The following is a 9321-nucleotide window of genomic DNA, read 5'->3' on the forward strand; positions in this document are numbered from 1 at the left end:
CACAGCAAACTCACGCTACCCGGATATTTCTCCACCATCTGTCCAAGAGCGGTCGTCGTGGTCGCTCTCGGGTGGTAGTTTAGGATGGTGGACAAGAGACAGGGAGGACATGAGTCGGTGTTAGAGATGAAGACAGCAGCAGCCATATTTTATTACTGTTTGGTCGAAGGATGGTCAAAATGGTAAATACAGTGGTAAACATGTGACAGAACGCACATCAGGACTGAATGGCCAATGATCCCGATGTGGAGACCCGCTCTGTCACTTACACACATTCAGAAGTCCGACGGCGATTCTTCATCGTCGACGTAGTCGTAGGTGGGGCGACGGCCTTGGCCGACACCCCGACTAGACGCACAATCCGTCCACTTCTGTCGATGATCTAGTCTCCATGGTTGGTCTCGCTGGTTGGTCTCGCTGGATGGTCCCGCCGGTTGGTCTGTCGACTGACCATATCGGTCAGGTTTTTATACACAGGGCCATTACGCCACATTGTGCAAGGTCACTGGCCCATGCACATGTACATACGTAAGATTCGCCGACGTAGGGAGGTGTTAACTGACATGTATTGATAGCGTTTGAGAATTAAGGGTCCTGCCCGGAGGGGGGTTTATGATAAGAGGGGATACACCGAATGTTTGCCGAATACATTACATAGACAAAGGGGATAGAATTTCGGTGCACTTTGGACTTATATTGAAACAAATAGATTGTTTGAATAAATGAAGTTTTAAGGAAACTTATTGAAATGATTTAGTCTATGACAATAGCAAAGCGTGCTTAAGGTGAGTTTAAACCTTTGATGGGCAGTAAAGACCAAGTTCCGCGAAACGAAAGAGAAACTAGAGTGAGCGTACAAATAGGCACAGGTATTCAACGCCCTGTTTTATTTCTTGGTTTCATATAGAGTTATCTTATATATGTTTAGGAACCTGGGTAAAGGAAACCCACTGGAGCCCTACAGGATTCCAGATAACGGATACCGAGTTTCCGTTTTAGTTTCCGTTTTCTGGAAGGATTTATCCGGAAACCTACCTGAAACTTAAGTTTCAACTGTGTGTTAGATGAAGCAACTGTCTATTAAAACAACAGTACTTACGTGACGAAGGTATGCACTACCCGAGAGTCACCGCCGTATCCCAATAGTAATACGGATACGCGAGTCACGTGATCATAACGACCTCAAACTGTTTTCATTGAACGGTGAATAGTCGCTTGTTTTTCTATAACTTCCTCGTACATTTCTATGTATATTCACAGTGTGCCTCAACTGTAGTTTTGTTTTGTTGGTGTGTAGTTGCAAATAAATATCCACAGGGTGAGTGAGTATGGTGACCTTTAGCAATATTCCATCAGTATAGTGTCAGAGGACACCAGAAATGAGCTTCATACACTCTACCCTTGGTGGGAATCAAACCCGGGTTTTCGGCGTAGTGATAGAATGTTTTACCCCGTAGGCTACCCCACCGCCCTGAATATCTATTGAAATGTTCATTGAAATAATAAAGGGTTGGTGGTGAGAATCGAACCAAGGTCTACAGCGTGATGAGCTAAAGCATTGACCAACTGACTACCCCACCGCGCAACTAATTATGAACATTTCATAACTTCAGGTTTCCGTTAGTGCCTAAGCCGAGGGACCTTTCAGTGCCATGCACCGCTTGAACAAAAATTATAATCATCCTATCTAAAAGGTTGTCTTCAATAACTAAAAGACACCAGAGGTTAATAATTCTCGGTGCAAAGGACGGTTGCCACATCGAGTTGGAATAAAATTCACTGACAGATTTTCCTGAAGCTTGAGTGTTGATACTGAGCAAGTGAGTTTAGTTTTACGGCGTTAGAGCAATATTCCAGCAACATCACGACAGGGTATACCAGAAATGGGCGTCACACATTGTACCCGTGCTGGAATCGAACATGGGTCTTCGGCGTGACAAGCGGGACTATAACGCACATGCTGCATGACGGGGTGGTTGACAGCTGACATGCTGTTGCATATATCCCTTTGAACAACCTGTCCAAGAAGATGGAAAATAATTATACCTTGAAGGTTTAGCTAACATCAGTCCTGGACGTCCCATTTTGTGAAAATATGTCACAACATTTATTTCTAACTAGTCATATACAGCAACCCACAGTTTTATGGGTGTTATGTTCCTGCATAACATCCATATTCATCATAAATCTCTCTGCATAACTTTTCACCAAACATTGTTATTCTTCACTCGGTGGGCGCATAAAATGTGTAAAGAGTGACCATATTTTCACTATTTTAGCTGCATATATACTAAAATTTGTAGTGTGAGGAACAAGGTCTTTTACACTCATCATGTCCAAACATTGTGGTGGTGCATGTGCCCTCGGTATACCACTCCGTGTTATATAATGCAGACAGGATGCGGATGATCCTTCGCTGTCTGAGACATTAAATGTTTTTCCACTGGTATCAAGCACCACACTCTTTAATATTTTAACATAAACTTCATGAAAGAAAGACAAATAAGATGTAAATCAATAGATGAGTAATATTCAACACATATGAAAAAGCACAAAATATCTTTGAGATGACCCCTTGTGCCAGTTAGCAGTGCATGATGCATGCATTTCATGCCAGGTGATTTGACGGTCCGTCGTCATACCTGGCTGAGCGACCTAATTGCCATCTAGATACATATAGTCAGATCTATTGTTTCAGCAGTTAAATTCGTATTAGGTATTGTCCGATTGTCCGAGTAAACATGCAATTCTGGATATCCTCTTACGCATCCGCCTGAACGCCCAGTTAGGCCGAAATGAGTTTATTTTACATATCCTCTTTGCAGATGTGTACATTTGAGGAACAGAGAGTAACAGCCTAAAATCTTTCTTTTTTTCCCCATTTCTGTCAGGAGTTGAGTCTTGTTAATCCTCTCAATGCTACCGTCGAACCCATTCGACAGGAGTGCAGGATAATGACATCTCCAAATAAAACTTGCAATAATTATTCAACGAGTCGGATTTACGTGTCATATGAATTATGTATGGAATGTGCTAATTCTCAACTATACTGAACATCATTGAAAACGCACCACCCCTAAAATTGTGGATTTCTAAGAGCAGAAGTGAGCAATCTATGTAAATTTTACATATTTGTGTAGACCAATGTTTGATAAAGAAAAGAAGCAAAAAACAATCAAGCAAAACAGTGAAGATTTAATGCAGCTGACAATGAAATAAAGATGGGGTCAAAATGGAAAGTCAGTAGCGTGTATGACCCCCGTTAGCAGCAACACAAGCTGTGCAACGTCTCCTCATTGAACGGATAAGTCTCTGAATAAAGTCCTGAGGCACTGCATTCCACTCTTGCTGCAAGGCATTGTCGAGTTCCCCAAGGTTGTTGATCTGCGGACGACGTGCGAGGCGTTGGCCGATGTAATCCCACAAGTGTTCGATGGGTGACAAATCTGGTGACAATGCAGGCCAATGAAGTAGAGGAATGTTGTTGTTAGCCAGATACTGTATCGAAACACGTGCAGTGTGGGCTCGTGCATTGTCATGTTGAAATGTGTGCAGATCTTGATGCTGGTGAAAGAAGGGAACGACGTTGTTCTGAAGAATGTTGTCACGGTAGTAAACGGCATTCACTCTGCCACGACAAACAATCAGAGCGGTTCTGTGGTGATAACTTATCCCTCCCCACACCATAATGCTTCCTCCACCCCATCGATCGGTTTGCACAACACAATCCTGATGATAACGTTCACCCCGTCGACGCCATACCCGTAGACGCCCGTCAGCATTTCGCAAGTGAAAACGCGACTCGTCGGAGAACACCACACCATGCCAACGTCGTAACAACCACACACGATGCTGTTCAGCCCATTGTCGGCGTTCACGGCGATGCCTGTCAGTCAGGATGGGTCCAACGTAAGGGCGTCGACAACGTAACCCTGCCGCACGGAGACGGCGTCGGACGGTGGAAGCGCTGATCAAACCACGTCGACCCTGGACAGCGTTGGCGGTTCTGGCAGCGGGCAAGGTTCGATCCCGAATATGGCGCCGTACAATGTCTCGATCTTGACGAGGGGTGGTAACACGTGCCTGACCTGGGCGTAGCCGGTCCCTGCTGGTTCCTGTTTGTTGGTATCTGTTAGCAAGCCTCAGAATGGTCGAATGATGACACCCAAATCGTCGTGCAATGTTTCTGCTTGAAGCGCCGACCTGCAACATACCCAAGGCCTGTTCTCGTTCCTCTGGTGACAATCTTGGCATGGCGAAAAAACTTTACTTACGAAAGTACTGCGAAAATGAGAACGGTTTTGTGCCGAAGGTCATTTATACCCCTGAACAGCATGCTTTCTGCATGCAATTTGTGCCCTTCGTGTGTGATGTGCATGAATTTTGTTGTTTTCATGTGATGTTTTCGATGATGTGTTCGAACGATCCGTTTTTTACTGTAGAGCGTTATGTACGATCTAGTGTGTTATTATCAAAATTCCCACCATTAATTTTCCATTTCCAAAAGATTCTATTGCCTTATTTCAAAATTTACAGGTGGTGCGTTTTCAATGATGTTCAGTATATTTAAATATGTAATGTTCAATACGTTTATATACCTTAAAACGAAACGCCCGCGAATTAAAAATGAGATCGCCGAATTTCTCGGCACGCAGTCGAAAATAACGGCCATTGTTGACTTCCAGCGCACCACGCCGTGTGGTACCCAGTCTAATATTTTCTTCATAATGAAATATTTTTTGATAGTTTAGTCGATATTTTTTGTTCCTTGACGAAGAGAAAGCTCATAAGTTTCCCATTTTCTAAAAATTAGTAACTTTCGGCTCAAATAAATATAAACAAAACCAATCTCAATGTTATATCATCGATTGGACGAATAGAAACGATCATGGCAACGGCGGTAAACAAACAACTCCACATGTATCGTGATGCCGAAGAAAATGTGCCATCCTTTTGACATATCCAATTATTTTATCTGGAATTAATTACCCGGTGTGAATAGGTAAATGTTATTGCCTCTGCACAGAAATTACCAGATTTAGCGATTTTATTTTGATTTGGTTTGATAAACCTTCCAACATTCACAAAGTTCAGAGCCGTTGGTGACTCGAAAGGGCGTAGCCAAACTCGCGGTCTTTCTAAGTGACAAGATACGAAGGATGTTTGAAAATATGCGTTCATAAGCAGAATCTGAACACATATACATTGAAAGAAAACGACTCAATACCTATATAATACACATCATGAAACGGTATCACAATATTTGTAATTGTACCCACCCTTGATGAAACCGGAAGCACGTACACGGCATGGCACTCGTGGAAGTAAAATGTGAACGAGTTGGAAAACGACCATTGATACATTTTCTAAACTGATTCAAATTCCCTTAAGATCCATACTATACACCAGAATTACCTTTCAGTCATCCTCAGTCATTTACTGTTAGTTGTGTTCAATAGCAGTTGTCATTTGTTGCTTATGTTGTAGTATTTCTCCTGAAGTTAGCCGTTGATGTGTTGATCTTTAGTTTAGCAAATCCGAAGTCGGTGATTTTCGCGGTCTATTTTTTTCAAAGAATGTTCTGACACGGGGAGACATATAAATTGTCAGTGTGTCGTAACAATAACAGAATATTCTTCTGTGTATATCGTCACAAGAAGTACAATTTTGATGATTGAAGATGTCATGAAAAAAAATCATTTTTCCTTTTGCAGAAACGAAAGAAACCAGAGATAGTGTGAGAATGTAACGTACAGTAAATGTATGTCATAAAAATTAATTACTGCTTAGAAAACAACTGTCATCGCCTTTGTGAATCAGTATTTATTTTAGACATTAAAACAGCTAAACATCACATCTTTTGTTCACGAATTTGGAGCAAAATTGAAATTATTTTGTTACTCCAAACAGCAGAGCTTTCTGAGTTAATTCTGCCTAGTATAATGCAGGTAATGTTTCAGATCAAATTGTTTGACGTGTGTGCATATTTGTATTTAAAAAATCATGTCATGTGGCTCAGTCCGTGGTTCCATACAGCTTTTAGATATTGCACTATTGCAATCTGAACTGCAAAATGTACCTCATGTTTATGGCCATACTTTTTACCTACTTGCACACTGTCTATGTTCATATTTTACTGTTAAAACAGACTTCATCTGGGAAACAGACTGATGATCCAAACTCTTGGAGCAGTGATTACACTGACAGTGATCGAAAGACAGACTCATTTTTTTCTTGTGATGAAATTTCATGAAGTAATATGAAATTATCATACCAGACCTAGAATAATTTTGTTGTAGTGATGTTTTGAATATGGAATATCAAAACTACAAGTGACAGATAATTAAGTGTTGAGTAGGAGGTGCAACCTATGTTAGTCTTTGGCATCAAGGTAATCATGTGGTGGCAAGTAAATTTCTTTTTTCCTAATACTGAGCTCTGCAGTGAGTGGTTTTTGTTGTCCAGTTTGGAGCTATTCTTTAAGATTTCAATTTGGATTTTTTTCATTGCCATGTGTATATGGCAAAGACATATATATCAAATGCTTCCAGATCTTTAACGGAAGACTGCTCAGTCCTTGGCATTTTGTTATTCAAGGAAGAACGTTCTTCATGTTTCTTGTTTCATGATGGTTTAGGCTATTGAACACTAAATAATTGGAGTATATCACCATCAGACACTTCAGCAAACAGAAACAATCCTTGAAAGTTCATTAGACCCATTTCATATTGTGACATTGCTCCAAAACCCAGGAAAAGACAATAAGGTAGAATAATATATATTTACAGAATATGAAGCCTGTTTACTTTCACCAGAGACAATATAACTTCTTATATGTATATGGTTTCTTTTTTATCAAATGATAACATTTTCTGATACATTTACATGTACTGTTACTTCAACAACATAATTGACATTATTTGTCACGTGCGATTCAAAATAATTCAGCAAACAAAGTGGTACTGTTGAAAACAAAAATAACTCATCACCCATTTGTATTTGACATACATTTTGGCATGATATTATGAAGAAATAAAATACACAAAATAATTTGTAACATCTATCCATATATTTTATGGCATACATGTAGTGGTAATAAAAAATTGTGCAAAACTGTCAGGTTTCCACATTACTGAAAGACATTAATTAAAATTTGGTTATTTACACGTTGCTAATGCATTGACAGATTTTAAGTGTCTTTGCCCTTGTCTATTTGAGAGAGAAAAATATTTGTCATATTATTAATATCATTTAACATATTAAAGTATATGAAAAGATTTAAAGTTGTAACCAGTTATGAAACATAAAGCATTGACAAATCTATCATAATTATTCATCAAGAACGTTAATTCATTGCATAAAATTATGAATGTAATTCAACTTGTTCTAAAGTGAGACATATAACTTTCCCAATCATGTAATATGAACGCAATTTTTATCAAATCACCTCCGATATCATGTGAAACTATAACTGAAAATATATTTTTGTTTATAAAACATGTATACTGCAGTTCTTACTACACTACATCGTCATAAAAAGAAAAGCATGAATGTTATTTTGAAACACAAATGCCACGCCCATATCCGCGCACCTGTTGTTGAGAATGATGTTTGTACACGTTTCTGTGTTGGACCATGTGAAAAAAAGAATAAGCTGGGATCAACATGCATCACAATTATATCTTTGCTATCTTTATATTCAGTGGACAATAAAGTAATGTGCCTAATATGAACAAAAATTCAAATAAAAGATACTGAAAAACTTGCATCTGCAGTGTTGATCGACTACTGTTTCCGGGTCACGGGAGCATACAAGGTCAAACTGGTTCGGCTATGTGCGAATTATATAGTCAAAAATACACCAAGAAAATTCTATGAGCTCTGATTAGTCACTTTAAACAGTTATTTGTGCTAAATTCAGACGAAATATCTCCAACTTTTCTGTTCATATTCAATACCGAATGAATTTCATCAGGCAATCCCCGTCTGTGACATCACATCCGGTGACCTTTGCACTTACTAGAAAACAAGTTAGATTTCACGATCTTAATTTACGTCCGTCTTTCGTCATACTAAACGGAAAATGATACATGGAACACTTGTAGAATGAGAAATTCTCCCTCTTTCACCAGGTCTTACACAGAAGAGTTCTGTAATCTTTCTTCTGACCAAAAAAGCTATATTTTATGTAGGAGTTCGACGAAGCGCGCCATGTTTGTTTTTTAGTATGCGTAACACGATTTAACACCGTCTTTTTGTGGGTTTGTGCAAAAATTAATGAACCATAAAACTTGATATTTGCACTCATGAATGCTTATGAATCATGTATTTTATTCTGCTATTTTCATTACATGACACGTTTAAATAAACGCAATAGTGCCATTTCAGTAAGACCTGTTATGACATCGAAAATGTTATTTGTTTACGACGAACGTTTTCGATTATTTTTTTTTCAGAATTATTTTTTAATTTGTCGTCGCGCGGATTTTTGCCGATACAAATATACGAAATTAAAGTCAGATACTTATGAAATATCAGTAATACGAATATTGAAATCGGTTTGCGATAACTGGACAATTTATACGGTTCCTAGTATAAAACGCATCCGGCTACCAATTGAGTAATTCAGGTAAATTCAGGAAAATTTACTATATTTATGTTTGTCTTGTAATTAATATCTGTACGTTTGAAATTACCTGGATATTTTTTGATAATAATGTTTAATTTTGTATGTAGTATTAATGAGCTGAATATTTTTTCAGTTGTCCCTTATTTAGTGACGCACTGAGTGTTTGAAATCACCCACCCTCTTATTAGCGCCTTATGCTGAAATTAATTCAGCAGGCTAAAGGTTAAGTTGTTATCCCCATTGATGTTTCACCCATCCAACCTTGTGTAAATTCAATCGACACTGTATAATGCTACTCCTCGGTTTTAAAAAACAAAATAATCTTGCCCTGTTTATCTACCATGTGCTAACAGTTGGTGTCGCTGCTATTCTATTCATTAAATATTTGACCAATGGCCTACATTCACACGCATAAAGAATTAAGAGAAGACAATATTAACACATCGTTTGAAAGGTATTGTTTATTATTATCGAAGAATAATATACTGTTATCAAGTTAGAATATACCAGAAATACTACCGACGTAACTTACATGAATTCATTCACTTATCACTGATGAATAGACTCCTGAAATAGAACTGATCGATATGGCGTTGTGCAATACATGTAACGTACAGCAAATAGTTTGGCTCCGCAAATCGGATTGTCATCCTACAAAGCTCTTCACACCGATAACTTAATCTGAAAAACTC

The sequence above is a fragment of the Haliotis asinina genome, chromosome 4, assembly GCF_037392515.1.
Source record: "Haliotis asinina isolate JCU_RB_2024 chromosome 4, JCU_Hal_asi_v2, whole genome shotgun sequence".
NCBI classification, from domain to species: domain Eukaryota; kingdom Metazoa; phylum Mollusca; class Gastropoda; order Lepetellida; family Haliotidae; genus Haliotis; species Haliotis asinina.